At 52.6% G+C, this 16,531-nt stretch overlaps 1 protein-coding gene across 5 annotated transcripts in view; it reads right to left on the bottom strand.

The window, feature by feature from the left end:
• The window catches only part of Dlgap3 (DLG associated protein 3), a 70,684-nt gene extending 54,866 nt beyond the window's left edge, over positions 1 to 15,818 (bottom strand). For 2 of the 5 annotated variants that reach the window (NM_001301876.3, NM_173138.6), the window contains exon 1: positions 14,775 to 14,937. The gene's annotated coding sequence lies outside the window, so the exon portion shown is untranslated. Of the gene's footprint in view, positions 1 to 10,787; positions 11,271 to 14,774; positions 14,938 to 15,667 lie in introns of those variants that run through there. The other 3 variants (XM_039109349.2, XM_063287225.1, XM_008763989.4) reach the window with 3 other exon arrangements.
• Between the last annotated feature and the right edge of the window lie 713 nt (positions 15,819 to 16,531).

Raw genomic sequence — 16,531 nt, 5'->3', positions numbered from 1 at the left:
CTCGATTTTTTTTTTTTTTTTGCGTCCAGAAATTCGCTTCCCTGGAATGCTTTCGAACACCACGCACATCTCAAAAACGCAGAAGGCAGCAGAGCAGCCCCAGTGTCCCAAAGTGGAGGAATCTGAGGGAATCAGAGCCCTTAGGTTCACAGACCTCCAGGGACAAACCTCCAGAGTCTTCTGTAGCTATAAACGCCATCTCTCTTCCCACTCCAGAGACGGAGACGAGAGAGCTTAACAGTCTCACACTGAGGGCTGACAGGATGCTATCTATCCACGCCTGTGCTACTTCAGTTGAACTCTAAATAGCTTTTTTTCTCTGCCTGGGTCTCAATGTTCTCATCTGTAAAATGGAGACAACATTATTTGCCTCCTTGAGTTGTGGACCGCCCATAACTAATTGGTCAACTAATTGGACTTAGTGCATTGATCCCCATCCTCACGTCTGTTCTAACAGGAACACCATAGCATCTTCTTTCATTTGTGTGTGACTCACTCTGGCCTCCAAAGTGACGCCAGACTGGAGCCTGCCAGGGCCACCAGAGAACAAGAGGCAGAGGCCAAGTCCCAGCAGGGGTCCAGTGGACATGTGATTCTGTGCCAAGCCAAGTCCACGGCCTTTTCTACTTCCAGCCTCGCCAACTGGTCATGTGTCTCTAACATGAAACCTACAGCTTAGGGTTAACATACCGACCCATCTGCCCAAGCCGTCTATGTAAGTGGCACAGGGATGTCTAGCTCAAAGGCCCTTCCTCTCCTTCTGGGTCCATGCCACAGGAGAATGAAGTACAAGGCTGGACCCTTAGAAGGGGCTCTTGTTGGCTGACCCTTGGTTGGAATCCATTACCCTTCTGCTCTGCCTGAAGTCGGCTGACCCTGTCCCAGCTGCAGGGATGCCCAAGCCCAGTTGTTCTCCTCTGAACCTCTGGACTTTGAGGATCTGAGAACAGAAGGGGAAGCTGAAGGGTGAGGAGCCCAGCAGGCAAGAAACAGTATAAACTGTAACGGCCAGCCACAGAGCAGACTTCCCCGTCAGATGCACCTCTGATGCATTTGAGACAAGCTCATAAGTAGCACAGGCTAGCCTCAAACTCACTTTGTAGCTGAAAGGACCATAAATACCTGACCTCCCAAGAACCGAAATCCTAGGCATGCGCCATGCCCAGTTGACGCAGTGCTGAGGCTCTAGCTCAGGGTTCTGTAGAGGCTGGACAAGGATTCTGTCAGTTCAGCTACATCTCAGCCCCGCATGAAGTAATAACTAAGAGTTGTCTTCCCATGAAGCCCATGACAGAGCAGACGCTACCTCCTCTTCTGTCCCGTATCCCTTATTCTGCGCGACAGGATAAATGTGGGGTGCAGGCGTTAAACTCCTCAGAGGCTGGGATCAGATATCTACTTCTCCATGGCCAAGCAAAGCATACAGTACATTCTCAATGAGTTCAGCTTCAGTGACTGAGTCACCAAGAGGCAGCAACCAGCAGCTGATGCGCTGCACCTGGGCCAGACTTCCAGAGCAGACAGAGTCTGTGTTCTTCCCAGGGAGGAGTCCAAGCAGAGTCCAGCACAGAACAGAAAATCCTCAGCTGCCTGCCTGTTAACTTGGAAGTCTAGGATTTGTAGCCCAAGCTGGCCTTGAACTTGGTATGTAGCCAAGAATGGCATTAGTATTAGTGGTAGTTATAGTCATTTGTTTGTCTGCTCGTTGTGACAGAGTCTCGCTTCATAGCCCTGGCTAGTCCGGAACTCACTATGGACAGACCTGGCTGGTCTCGAATTCACAGAGATCCTCCTGCTTCTGCCTCCTGCCTACTGGAATTTCAGGTGAGCTCTGTGTGGTGATGGAAATGGAACACAGGATCATGCATGTCAGGTGCGCACTCTACCGACTGAGCTATATCCGTGGCTGTCCCAGAATTCTCTATGTAGGCCACAGGGATCCACCTACCTCTCTCGAGTGTTAGGATTAAAGGTGTGTGTGCTGCCATGCCCAGATTTTGTTATTTTTAATTTTAAAAGAAAGAGTAAAAAAAAAAAAGCCAGGCTAATGGAGCTCTGAGTTCGAGGCTGGCTCAGTCTACAGAGCAAGTTCCAGGACATCCGGAGGTACACAGAGTCTCGCTATGTATCTCTGGCTAGCCTGGGCTTACATAGACAAAGCTGACCTCAAAAACCACAAGTTAGGCTGAGAGATAGGACGGTGGTGGAATGTTTGTCTCGCATCTACGAGGCCTTGGGTTTGATCCCCTGCATGGTGATCACATACAGAAAATCCCAACAAGCCGCCTGCTTGTGCTTCTCCAATGCTGGGCTTTCGTATATGCACCACTATGCCCGGCTACTTTAAACAGTGTTCATCCATCCATTCATTCACTCTTATTTATGTATATGTGTGTAAAACTGCTCTTCTGCACTTGCGCCACATACGTGCAATGTTCATAGGGAGCACTAGAGGGCACTGGAGTTACAAGCAAGTATGAGCCATCCAGTGAGGGTGCTGGGAATTCAGTCCCAGTCCTCTGCAAGAGCAGCAAGTGCTCTTAACTATGGGGCCATTTCTCTAGCCCCTTGTTTTGGTTTTTGAGACATCTAAGTATATATAGCTTAGGGTGGCCTGAAACTCAATGTATAGCCCAGGCTAGACCCAAACTCATCAATCTATGATCCCTCTGTGCCTCAGCATCCCAAGTACTGGGGTTACAGGAGTTCAGCTCTTTGAGTGCTATAACCATGTAACAAGCATGGTGCTAAACTGTACAGGAGAAAATATTTTCTCACACGGTTACCACAACTGCCCATGGTGGGCGCCACCCTCCGTCCCACCTTACAGATAAGAAAACTGGAGCTTAGAATGTAAGGAAAACTGATCCTCTGAACCTCAAGGAAACCAGGTTCAGACTGAACGGGTATGTATCAGAAACATCTTTCTGAGTCAAGCTCTCTGATGAGGTCAGCCGAGAGACACCCCCCCCCCATAGGTTTGGCTTAGCATTCACCTCAGGAAAGTTCCCCCCTCCCACTTCTCCCTCACTCGTGGCCACACAATTACCTCAAACTGCCCACTCACTTTTCCCCTCACGTTCATCCCGATGTTAAGTGCCCAGCCACACACCTCTTACACAGCACTTACTCTCCTAGAGAGTCCTGGGCACTTGGCATACAGAAACGCCGTTCCCACAAGAGTTCTTCTACGTCTGATTATCACCCAAAAGACACTGATGTCTGGGTGCACATACGTCCACCCTTATCTCCCTAGGAGAGTGCTATGTGTGTGCGCCTGTCTCACAGGCACCCACATCCGCTCAGTGTCATACATCGAATCCTCCCCCAACAAGAACTTTATCCATCGTTCCCAGATCCGATACTAGGCCCAGGTGAGCAATACACTCCCTTCCTCTGGGGTTGGCCAGGCAGCCCAAAGAAGGAGAGAAGGCTCGGCCTGCCTGTGATGGATGGAATTAATCTACTGAGCTAGAGAAACTAAATAATTAAATCCCTAATCACCCCCCCAAGCCAGCCCAGGCCAATATAGTTGAGGGAGGGGGAGCTCTGAGGCCCAGACCAATATCCTAGAAGAGGAAGGGCTGAGAAACAAGGCCCGGGCAGAAGCCTTTTGAGGGGGTCTCTTGGAGGAACTGCGGCAGGCAGGCAAGCGTGAGCAAGCTTTCCTTTCTCACTTGGAAATGAACAGTCTTGGAAGCCAGGTTACCACCAGCCACGGAAACAAACTGGGTGAGGGCACAGCCTTCCCACCATCCCCAGAATCCTTTCTGCCACTCTGTGAAATGGGAGGTGTATCCTGGGACTGTCGGGGGCTAGGAGAAAGAACACTCAAAAAAGCCAAGGGCTGTGGCAGTCAAGGACATCGGCCCAAGAGGCTAATTTCTCTCAGACCAGCTTTGGCCCTACTCTCCGCCCCGCACCCCGCCCCCTGGCAGAGCAGGATCCCAAACCTAGTACATACAGATGGCATCGAAGGACCCCTCCACACTGGTGCACCTGCTTCCCCACGAAGTGGGGGCAGCACGTGGCGAAGAGGCTGAGGAACGGGGCAGAGGCCCGGGCAGGGGGGCTCAGGGAATCAGCCTGGGAACAGGCCCCAGTCCGATTGGTTGAAAAGTGGGTCATTTTCCTTTTGAAAAATAGTGAGAAAATGGAGAAGTAGGTCGGGCTATCATCCCCTCAGCCCCAGGCACCACCCCGCGTCTTGTATGGGGAGACATGGAGAAGTGTGCATGTGCAAAAACCCCATGTTCCTCAGAACCCCAGCCAAGGTCCACGTGTAAGAGGCCAAGGTCATCATTACTCAGGCCACTCAAGGACAAGCACACTCTGTAGCCTGGACGGAAACACAACCACACCCTCCCTTGGGGTCCCTGGGGAGAAAGGAGTTAGGGCTGGTCCAAGCTGAGGAATGGGGACCCTAGCATAAGGAACTCTGAGAAGCCCCCTCCCATCTTCACATTGCCGACACCTCTCCTCTCTTCTCCTCCCTTTCCTCTTCGTCCACGTGGGCAGAGTCGTTGCCATGACACCGCGGGCAGGTGGGCGGCTCTGGCGGCTGTTTCGGCCCAACCCCCAAGCTCACAGCCCAGGTGGGAAGGGAGAGGCTGCAGTCCCCAAAGAGATAGGAGAGCAGCAGAGGGGTCCTCTCCACCCCACAACCGAGAATGGGTTTTAGTACCAGCCTCTCTGTTGCAAAACAACCCAGTCCTAGGTGTAGAGGTCTGCAGGATGAACACTCAAAGAGATCTTTAGCCTTGAGTAATCCCTTTCCCCAGAGGTCAGGCAGGGGGTGGGGGAAGGGTGACCCACCACCCCCATTTCTTTTTCTAGTTCTCACCATCAGTAATCACAGACTGTCTTGGTCCCTTCTTCCTAGCAGCCCACCGGTCCTGCCCGAGGTCTGACCTTAGTTCCCAATTCTACAATGCAAGCTCAAAGCCCCTGGCTCTCATGAGAGAGGGGGAAACCATCTGTCAAAACACAAAGAGAAATTCCTCCCATACTGCCAAGCCCAGACCACCCTATAGAAACCGGACCTGACATCACATCAAAGGCCCATGACCAACAGCTCTCAAGCATCTTTGGTTATGGCACCCACGCCACGAGGGGAGGGGCTGGACTGGTCAGAGAGAATACCACATCTGATTTCAGGAAGTCTGAGCTGTGCCTGCTCTCCAGCTCCCCGCCTCCAAGGCTGTGTCTATGGCTCTGCCTTGCTAAGGCTCTCCCTGTTGTTCAGTGTCCCGTTTGCTTTCTAGTCAGTTCCCTAAGGCAGGAGCTTTGTGTCACGGATGCCAGGGAGCCACAGAGACCCTACTTAGCAGCCCTCTGCAGCCTGGCTGGCAGAGGTGGGCGTGTGTGGGTTGGTAGTGACAAAATCCTAAAGGAAGGGAGAATGGCAGCCAGGGTTAGCTGGAGGGTGTCCAGGTTCTCATGGGGGTATTAGTCGTGACACAGACGCAGAACACACACACACACACACACACATATGCACACACGTGCACACACACTTCTACTTCCCTCCTTTGCCTTCTCCGTGTGTGCATGCACGTGAGCGTGCACATGTGTGTGCACTATCTCTCTTTTCATCTTCCCCCACGGCTAATATCCTACATCAGGCCACCCTCGTACTCACTTCTCACCAAGGCTATCACAACAGCATCCCAAACCGGTCTCCCTGCCTCACACCTTGATCCGGGCATCCTACCAGCCTCTAGTGTGATCCCTCTATAATCTGTTACGAATAAACTGAGAGTGCTCTACTCGGAACCAGATACGCTTCCTGACACAGTCAAGGACTCAACGAGCAAGGCAGACGAACCTCCCATGCCCGGGAAGTTTATGGTCTGGTGAGATGGGAGACCGAGATATGAGGTAATGGTGGTGGCGGCAGTGGCGGCGGCGGCGAGCGAGCGAAAATTTAAAATATATATAAACTGGGGTGAGGGAGTAGAGTGACAAGAGGCTATTTAAGTTAGACTGCTGGGGAGGGAGGCCTCTGCAGAAGACAGACTTTGGAGCCAAGATTTGAAGAAAGGGAGGGAGGGTGGCGTGAATGGCTAAAAGAGCATCTCAGGCTGAGGGGAAAGGAAAGATCAAGCCTCGTGGTGGAACTTTCCAGCTTCTTTATGGGATGGAGAGGAAGCCCCTTGGGACCAGGAAGGCGATGGGCATTGGTTTTACACTTAATACTCGGGCCCCACCCACTCTGCACTCTGGATGTTGCTCCCGGTGAGAAAGCATGACCATAGCCAAAGATGCGCTTGCCTGGTATGCAGAAAGACCTGGGTTCGATCCCCAGCACTACTTAAAATCTATCATGGTGGTGCAGGCCTGTACTTGCAACACATGGGAAGTAGAGGCAGAGGGAAGCACAAGTGTAAGGTCATTCTCTGCTGTCTGGTGAGTCTGGGGCCAGCTCGATTTGAGACCCTGTCTCAGAAAGGGGTGGGAAAGAGGCAGGGAAGAAGAAGAGAGTGGGGGGAGGGTATGGTATAGCCTTATCCTATTTCAACCCCGAGTCCATGGAGCAAGGGTGGAGGATGGGAGACAGGCCGGGACATTTCCTTCATATATTTTTATACATTTATTTATGTGTATATTTATTCCCTTGTGGTGTGAACGGTGTGCATGCTGGAAGGCAGAGCATCTGAGGAAGGTGGTTCTTTCCTTCCACCATGTAGGTTCTGGGGACTGAACTCATCAGGTTTGGAGTCATTTAAATGTCTTTACCCACTGAGCCATCTCACAGCCCCACTGGACACTTCTTGCCCTGTAATACCAGTCCCCCCACTTGTCCCCTCATTTGCTCCCATGCCAAAAGCTGGCTCTCCTTTTAAGCTTTAGCTCCACCCCCTCCACCTTCTTTGGGTCCCTGCCAAACTCCTCCCTCCCACTCCTGAGCTGACCTAACTTTCTCCTGGGGTTCATGGTGCCCCTTATGCTCACATGCCCCCACATTTCCTCCTTAGATTGCAAGTCACTCCAAGTTGAAGAGCATCTCGAGTATCAAGTAGAATCTGTGGAATTAGTGTCAGCATAAAATAGACATGGCCTGGGCGACTAGGTGCCCGAGGGGAGGCTCGAGAGATGGAACAGGGACTTCTGAAAAGCCAGCATCAGCCTTGGATGAGACAGACATGGTGGCTCATTCCTGTAATCCCAACTGAGGCTGAGACAGGAGGATTGCCATGAATCTGAGGCCATCATGGGCTACATATTGAGTTCTGTGCTATCCTGAAGTACAGAGTGAGAGACTCTGTCTCAAAACACAAAAGATTGAGTAAGTAAAATACAGAGGTTTATGGCCACAAGTTGCCATTTGGTCACAGTCACCATATACTGGGACAGCTCATACACACTGTTCACATATGTGTGTATGTTAACATTTATGGGCATGTGCATATGTGTGTGTGTAAATTTGTTTTCATATGCATCTTAGAAAGTACACTGATGTTATATGTGCATATATTACCATAAATAAGCAATACACACATTGCTATTTGCCCCATGTGGGCACACACACATACACACACATACTGAGCCTCTTTAATATCCCCTGTCCCCTTCTTCTTCTTCTTTTTTTTTTTCTTTTCTATTTTTCGGAGCTGGGGACTGAACCCAGGGCCTTGCGCTTGCTAGGCAAGCGCTCTACCACTGAGCTAAATCCCCAACCCCCTGTCCCCTTCTTCTATTAGCGTGTTCTTAATTCATGAAACCTCTACAGTAGTGATGATGTTTCTCCTCCACACTTTTCCAAAAACACCCTAAACAGCACAGCATCTGGACAACATCAGGACCAGATCTCTTTCACAGCTGTCTTCAAGAATTCCCTCTGCCAACTGCCTTCCTATGAATGGTGATGGGCACTAGCTGGCTTCCCAGGACATGGGACTTAGAGACACCTGCTTTCTGGAGAAGAGCCACAGACATCGGAGTAGATCAAGTTCAAGCTAGTTGGAAAATAACTTTTGGACGAAGCCAATGTTGAGTTAAACTCAATATCTATCTCCCTCTCTTTATGAATCAAGTTTATGCACATATATTCATGTGCTCCTAAATCATTCAGTAAATATGTATTTACTTATACATAAGAACATACACAGACCCACATTCATGTTCACGTACACATGTGCATGCATCTATATCCCTGGGTGAGCACATCGCACACTCATCTGCTGGTTTAGCTGCCTTCACAGTTACATGTATAAATGGATGTATACAAAGTCATACATACACTCATGTATGTATGTGCCCACATGTATACACACACACACACATCATCACCATCATCATCACCATCATCATCATCATCATCATCACAGATCCACTCACAGCATAGGCATCTTCCCCCCATCTCTACCCTGTCCACAAAGTCAGAAATTCATCATTATACTTCTTAGTAACAAACTTATTTTTGCAACTTGCAAGTCTCCCACCTCTCCATTCACAAAGTAGTTCCTGTTAGTTCTAAGGTACACCCAACTCCTGGGCACATATTGAAATTCCCTTGTCCCGTGCCTGGCAAAAACAGTATCTGCTTAGACAACTTGGGTGAGGATAGCAATAAAGTTGGTATAACTCATCCTATCCGAGAGGCAGCCCACATCCCTTAGTTGCAGAAGAAGGGAAAGGATAGTTTTTCTCTTAACACTCCTGAGTATTTTTCTCTACTCCCAAACTCTGAAACTGATATCGAGGCGGAGAAAGAACAGTAAATGAACTACTTTGTGTCCTGAAGCCTCCTGGGACACCCCCTCTTCTTCCCTTCAGAGTAGCTCCAGGATGTCCAGGTTCCCAAGGCAGCCTGAGAGCCCTGACAAGGGAGAGGGCAGACAGACCAGGAATCTCACAAATGTAAAGAGGATGACCCGGGCTGGAAATCATAAAAGCAAGCATTTCTAAACAGGAGCCACTCGGGGACAGAAAGGCAGGCTGTGGCCACCTCCTGGAAGAGACACAATTGCTAGAACACTGGATCATGAATAGCAGGACTCTCTAAGGGGCCAGGGAGAAGGGGGTGGACACCAAGCATTCCATGAGGGGGTGGAGGGGTGACTGCTTCAGGCAGTAACAGCAGCTCCAGAGCTTTATCAAAGCTGTTATGTAACCAAGGGAGCCGAGTGGAGCACAAACACCTCCCCTCCCCAAACAGGCACCCACACCCACACCCACCACCTCCCAGCACCCACAAGCATACGAAAACTCGGCTCCTCTCAAGCAGCTCAAGAAGGGGAAATCATCTTGAGCTACATCAAACACATGATGGGTGAAGGGCCCCCTGTTAACCAGGAGTCCTGTCAGGGAAGGAGAGACTGGTTCAGTGTGAGACCTCTGGAAATCCCTCTCATGTCTTGAATTTCCTGCCACACCCAATGGCTGCCCAGAGTAATCTGGAAACCATTCCCTTCCCTTCCCTCCCTCCGAAGGATCCCATTTGAATATTTGATTGTGCTCTTGGGGATGGGAGGTGAGCTCCCATCAACCCCTCCTGCCTGTTGTTCCCCCCTACACGCACTCTCATCTGCATGTCCTGACATTTGGCTCTCATCCTCCTGGGATGACAAGGAAAGGGACCTGGAGAAATAACTCCTTGCTTTTATTCCCTTCGCGGTTACAAAAGCAAAGCAGAAGAACCCGGGCATTGCACATGACCCCGACCGCAGGTCAGTAGGGGAAAAGCTATCTGGAGGAGCCGAGTGTTGAAACCCAGAACTCATCCTTCCACTTGGATATTTTTCTACTCCCCCAGGTCTTCCTTTTCCCTGCTGCCCTGTCTCCAGTAGCCTCCTCCTCCTCTTCTCCATGGCACTGAACAACCCCACCCACTCCTTGAATCCTTTGCTGAGAAATCTTCCTCCCCAACAAAAGTCGCTCCAAAATGATGCTTTGAGCTAAGGCTGGGGATGGGCAGAGCACAAGCAGACTTGCAGAATATTTTAGGGCTCCTCTTCTCAAGTCTAAAGTTATGGTTAGCAGATTGGCACCAAGTGGCCAGTCAATTATCCTGAACTCCATCCACCATGGTCTACCCTGTCAGACTCAAACTCTGAATGTCTTGAGTCTGAATTTCTGGGACCCAAAAAGAAACATGTGGGCTCACCCAGGGTCCATAAGTTTGTTATACTAATATGACCTCAGAAGAATAAAGCTCACAGCCACAGCATATTGCCCCTACCTAGCCCCACACTAACAGGTTTTGGCAAGAGGAAGGCGAACTCAAATAGGGAAAAGAAAGTCGTTTTACCAAATGCCACTAACAACTGTGAGACCTGAATTCATAAGGATGACCTCAGAATTTATAATTCTATCCAGGGACTCTGCCCTTGGAAAGTGGGTCACTTGGGAGAATTTTTCTAGTGAACTCTCAGTACTGCCCAGGCAACTTTCCGTCAATGGCGCAAACCCTTTTCAGAACCCTGGACAGCTCCAAAGGAGCGCTTCTCGGCCGAGTATCCTTCAGCACTGAGGACAGTTCCCACAGTCATTCTGCCAGGGGGTTTCTGAAACCCAGACAGCAAGAGAGAAGCTTTACCCAATGAAACCCAGCTAACCACAAAACTCCCACCTTTGCTCCAGTCCCCTGGCACACTTCACATCCCTCCCTTCCCTGGAGGTCTCAAAAGAGAAAAGAAACCCAGACCCGGAGTTTCCCTGAAGAAGCCTAGAGATAGGACCCCACCCACCTCCTTTCAGTCTTGAGCCTCTCAACACCACTCACAGCTGGTTCTAAAAAGCACTCTCCTTCTTAACCACCACCCCAAAATAAAATAGATACTTACGTGGGGGCTCTCAGCCCTGTAGGCAGATGTGCTGGGAGGAGGAAGAGAGAGATAGCTCCCCACACCCTGTCCTGAACCCCCTTTCTGAAGGAGCCAGCTCCCATCTGGACTGGGGGGAGGAGAGGCATGTGGAACCACTGAGTGAGGGGAAGAGAGAGGGGAAGAAACAGGAGCGGGGGACTGCAGGGCGGGGGTGTTGGGATGGGGGCGAGGGAATCCTTTTTAATTTCATTCTCTCCCCATGTCTACATCAGCCCTGCAGGCTCAGCTCTTTAATATTTACACACAGGAAGAGGAGAGGATGAGAAAGAATAGAGAGCGGGGGCGGGGGGCAGGGGCTACCTGAGCTCAAAGGGCACAGAGGCAGAAGACTTGGAGAGCTGAAAGCTTGCATTCCCTGTACCACCCTCCAGCCCACTCCCATCCTGAGCTCTGGACTGGAAGGAAGACGAACCCTGGGACCATTCTGTCCCTTTGTTAACAAGATACTTTGAAGCTGCATCAGAAAAAGATCGGATCCCCACCCACATACCTGGACACCCCCACAAACCCAGATTTCTTGGGTGCCTTATGTGCAGATGGCAGAGGCAGTATTCATACACAAGTGTGCTCGGATGCTTGGAATGTGCTTGCCTGTGGGCTGTTGTGTATATGCGCACGAACATGTCAGCTAGCATGCACAAGTTTAGGAAAGCGTGAATCTAGTCACACACTAACAACCCAAGGAATCAAACCTGTGTGATCACATTCATAACTCAGCTCCCGAGCCACCTCACCTCTTTCGCCATGGCTCTCCAGCAAAGGAACCCAGGGGAGAAGCCATCCAGCCTTCTCAGACTCTTTTTCCCAGGCCCCTCCTTCCTAAGCCTCACTTTTTCTGTCTGTAACATGGGAAGAAGGGCTAATGGGAAAGGATGCTGCACTGAGCCCAGGGGCCCCTGACAAGTTATTAGCAACGATGAGCTGGCAGCTCGTTACCATAACGATAGTGCCACTGCCTCACCCCAGCTCAAACCCAGACTCCCCAGACGGCAGGAGGCCCGCTGAGCCAGCAGCCTTCAGACTGAAGGAGGGGGGGTAGATAAAGAGGGAGTTGAGACATGATGCTTGCGGAGTGGAGGGTACACAGCTGTTCTTCCAACCCCCCCGCTGAGAAACAAAGCTTTGACTCCCCCAAGTGGGTGTAAAATCAGACTCTGAGAAGGCTTCTTGACCATAGGGATGGGAAGACACTGGGAAAGTCTCTACAGCTTGTCTCAATAAAAGCCTCATGCTTATACCCTCTCCCAACACACACACACACACACACACACACACACACACACACACACACCTTCATTTCAGCCACCTGAAACCAAACAGAAAGCCCCTCATTCAGCTGCAGTTTCCTCTCCAGTAAAAATGAGGGCAATTATGTTTACCATTTGCTCTAAACTCCTGGAAGACTGGTCCAGAAAGGGTCCAGGCAGCTATACAGCCTTTTCAATCAGGCAGGATGAAAGTTTCTCTACCCGGCAGAAGCCCAATAAGATTTAAACAAAACCAAAAAAAAAAAAAAACAAAAAAAACAAAAACAAAAACCAAAAAACCAAAACCAAAAATAACCACTGTCAGCCCAGCTAGAAGCAAAGAGCATCAGAAACTGTGGGGCAAAGAAAAGCACCAACCGACATCAGCTGCAAGAGATACTGCATGCCAGGCAGCTGCTGAAAGCAGGCATCAAGAAAGAAGGAAGTCTGAGGTTGGGCCTACAGCAGCAACTGCTGGTAGCCAGCTGGAACTAAGCCAAGGCCATGGCCTTCCTCTGTGGTGGGCCTGCCAGGCATCCCCATCCCCGGGAATACCTGTAGCCTCCTCTATTCAGAGAGGAGTCCCAGGGTGACAGATTGACAGCCTTAGACATATTGAGTCTTCATTTCCCCTCCCAGCCTGCACATTTAGCTCTGAGGTGAGGGTGGGGAGTTTAAGGATGAACGTGAAGGTTAGAAGGTTAGGAAATTACCTGTGAGGACACACTAGCCTGAGAATCCACAGGTTCACTGTGTGACCTTGAGTAGGTCTCCTCTCTTTTAGACTCCCCAGTTTGTAATTAAGAGGTTGGACCAAGTCAACTGTAAAAGGTTCTTCTTCCTCTGCCTATCACTCTATAGCTTCATGCAAGCTCACTCCTTGGATGTGAGCCCCCTGGCACGAAATGCAGTGGGCACTGCCTGCCAGATCAGTGGGGCAGTGGGGGGAGTGCGGGGGCTGCATTTGAGGCTGTTCATCCTGTATTCACGTTCCTTTTAGAAACACCTGCCACCCTAGCCCTCCCAGCTCTCTTTTTAGACCCTGATTCACTGCCAACTCACGAAGCTCTCCCTCCCCTCCCTCCTCTCTTCTCCCTCATCTCTCTTTTAGGCACTGACAGCTGGGTACAGAAGTAGACCCCACACACACACACTCAGGGAATAGTGGACAGAAGTGGAGGGCAGTGATCCAGTGTCAGAGAAAACACACTAGAAAGTACTACTCTCCAGCCGTGGCCTAGCTGGGTTCCTTGGGTCAATGGAAGACCTGGGTGAGAATGTTTCTCTACCACTCACTGTCTGGCAATGTGTGATTTGAGAGATGCAATGCACTTCCCAAGCCTCAACACCCTCTTTTGCAAACTGGCATCATACTAGATTGAACCGTGTGGAATGGCTGTTTTGCAGGTTAAAAAAAAAAAACAAACCCAAAAACCAGTTCAATACTGTCAATTTCATATGGCTTAACCTGACGGCATCCCCACCTGCTTCCAAGGCGGTTAGAGAAGCAGGAAGAAATGAGAAGACCGTTTTCTCAAAAGTCCTAGACTGATACAAGTACATTCTTCTATTCCGACTTCAAGGAGCTAAATACAGACCCACCTGGAACCGTGAGCTAAACCAATGACCCAGAACTTGGAGATGAGGGACTTGGAACTCTGGGAGAAAAGCCACCTGCAAGGTAAGGGCTTCCTCCTGGCCTCCTCAGCGTCTGACTCTAAAGGGCCTTGGCCAAGCATCACTGAAATGACACAAGCTCCTAGCACTCTTCACCCCCCACCCCCGCCCAAAAAAAGAAAAAAAGTATCCCCATACACAGGTACACAGCCTTAGGCTCACCACCAGCAGGGACCCAGCATGCCGGGAAAGATACCAGTGGCTTCGCAGAGGGTGCCCCAGGAAGTAGATGAAGGTGCAGAGTTCTCTTGTCTGGGTCCAAGATAAGGAGACCCTGGAGGGAGGGGGCGGTCTGACCTCGGAAAAGTATGATCTTCCAGAGCTAAGTCCCACCAGGAATGGGGGCGGGGCAAAGCCCAGGTGTGGGTGAACCCTGCTTGGATATATTCCCACAGTCACACAGCACACATACCCAGACCCATTCAGAGATAGTCGCACATGTACACGCACGTCCATTCATACACACTCAGACACCTACATACACAGCCACACACAGTGACAGCACACACTCAACCACACATATGTCGACAGATTCATGGACGGTTAACACCCTGCACGCTCACTGCATTACATTCACTCACCCACAGACCCACACGGCGACACCCTCATCACACGCACGCTCACACACCTGCAGAGGAAACTTCTCTCCGGATCTCCCCAACACCACGACTTCCCCCCACAGCCAGCAGGCTACTCCCTCCCAGATCCAAGCTTCCATTCTAGCCGGGCAAGGGCTGGGCGGGCGCTGGCCCGCTTCCCGCGGCCCCGGCCAGGACAGCGCGTCTGCGGAGCGCGTGGTCCCCAACCCGTCCCCGGGGTCAGTCATGCCGGCCTCCAGGCCCTGGGTGAGGTCGGGGGCGGCTGCAGAGGCCCAGCCCCTCCCCCCCATCTCGGGGCCCGAGCCCAGGCCGCTGGAGCCCCGGGCGTGGGCGGCGCCGGGGCTGCAGCGGGGCCGAGCCTGGGGGGCGCTGCAGAGGGCGCGGCGAGCGCGGCCCGGTCCCCACCCCTCCCGGTTGCTTACCTGGCCCGGTCGGGCTCCGGTCGGGGTTACATGGTGCCGGCGGCCCGGGCCGGGGGCGCTGCGGCTGCGGGAGCGAGTGCGGGCTCCCAGACCCGGCACTGCGGAGCCCCCGGCGGAGGGGCTGCGCCGGCTGCGGAGCCCCGAGCGAGTGCTGAGCGGCCGCGGGCGCGGGAGCCGGAGGCGGCCAAGCCACGGAGGCTGGATTTCCCGGGGACCAGGACGGGGAGGCGGGGGGATCCCGCCCGCGCGCTCCGCCCCCGCCCCCGCCCCCGCGCAGGGCGGCCGAGCCAGGAACCCGCGACAGGGAGGGGGCCCGCGCTCCCCGCCCCCGCAGCGGCCCCGCGAGGACCGAGGTCGCAGCCGGCGAGCGGCCGCCGCGGTCCCGGAGGAGCGCCGGCGTCTCTGAGCGACAGCGCCGGGGAGGCCCAGTTCGGGGGTGCGAATGAGGTCCCCCGGGTCGGTGTGCACCGAGGACCCAGGAACCAGCACATTCGGTGTCACGACCGCGCACAGCAGACCTGGGCACCGGGACCCAAGCCCAGAGCGCGGGCAGCAGGGGAGACACACGGCAGCCTCACCGAGGCAGTCACACCCTGAATGTCACACACAGCCTCCCCCTCGCAGGCACGTCCCCTTAGACTACTGTCCTTAGTTTCCCGGGTCTGGACCCCGACCTAAGCTCTTGGCCTGGGCTCTAGGAGTCCCTTTTCCTTCTCCAGTTCCTTCTGCCCCACCCCTGCCAGGGCCGGGCGCTGTGCCCGGCCTCCGAGTCTCTGACAGGCGTCCCTCACCCACAGTCCGCCAGCGGAGGCAATCCCCGGTGTGCAGGGAGAACCCCGCTATACCTGCCGTCTTAGCTGGGGGCCCCACCCGTGCCCACTGTGCCCGCCCACCTCTGGGCCCCGAGCCAGGGGCTGTGCCATGGCGGGGGTGGGGTAGAGAAGGGAAAGGGGACTGTCCGAAGCACAGCGCGAAGCTGCAGAGCCAGGACACAGGCTGCAGAAGCGCGGAGAGCGGACTGCAGCAGTCCCTGGCTGGAATCCGTCTTGGCGCCCAGAGCGATGCTGTAATGGGGGGGAGGGGGCCGCGTGGGGAAGCCGCAGGAGGAGGGGCTGAGGAGATGGGGGAGGGGCCGACTCTGGATTCTGACTTTTCCAGCGGGTGTGAGGACACGCTGCCTCCGGCGCTCCAAGTTGTGGTAGAGGGCGAGCTACGTCCTCCACCTTGGCTAGTACTGAAAACTTATGGTGGTGAGGTGTGGGCTTGAGAGCCTTGAGAGACAGTCCACCACCCTAGGGACAGACCTTGGGAGATGTTCTGAGTCAAGATCCCCAACAATGACTCCTTTTTCTCTGTATCCCTTTGGGGTCACTGTCTCCCCTCCCTGAGTAACCGGGTAAACTGAGGCACGGTAAGTAGAAGTCATGTGCCCTAACGAGCTAGAACCTGGAGCCAAGCCCACAGCAATTCCCCAGGGAGATCTTTTAAGGTGCCACATTACGTAAATGACAAAAAAGAACCTGGAGAACCCTTCTCCCGCGGGAAACCAAACAGTCTAGTGAGATGAACAGACTGGCCAACTATCTTTCCGCCCACGAGACCACTTCATCGTCCCTTCAATCATGTACTGAGGCTACAGACAATTCCCAGACCAGCATTTATTCAGCCAAGAGCAGATGTCAGAGAGAGTAAGATAGAAAGTTGGTCCAGGAACACTTTGTAGAGCAGAGAGAAATGTCTCATTCCTCATGGAGCAT

This window comes from Rattus norvegicus, chromosome 5 (assembly GCF_036323735.1).
Source record: "Rattus norvegicus strain BN/NHsdMcwi chromosome 5, GRCr8, whole genome shotgun sequence".
Taxonomy (NCBI): Eukaryota; Metazoa; Chordata; class Mammalia; order Rodentia; family Muridae; genus Rattus; species Rattus norvegicus.
The sequence above is the reverse complement of the archived record's forward strand: the minus strand, read 5'-3'. Positions and strand labels throughout refer to the sequence as shown.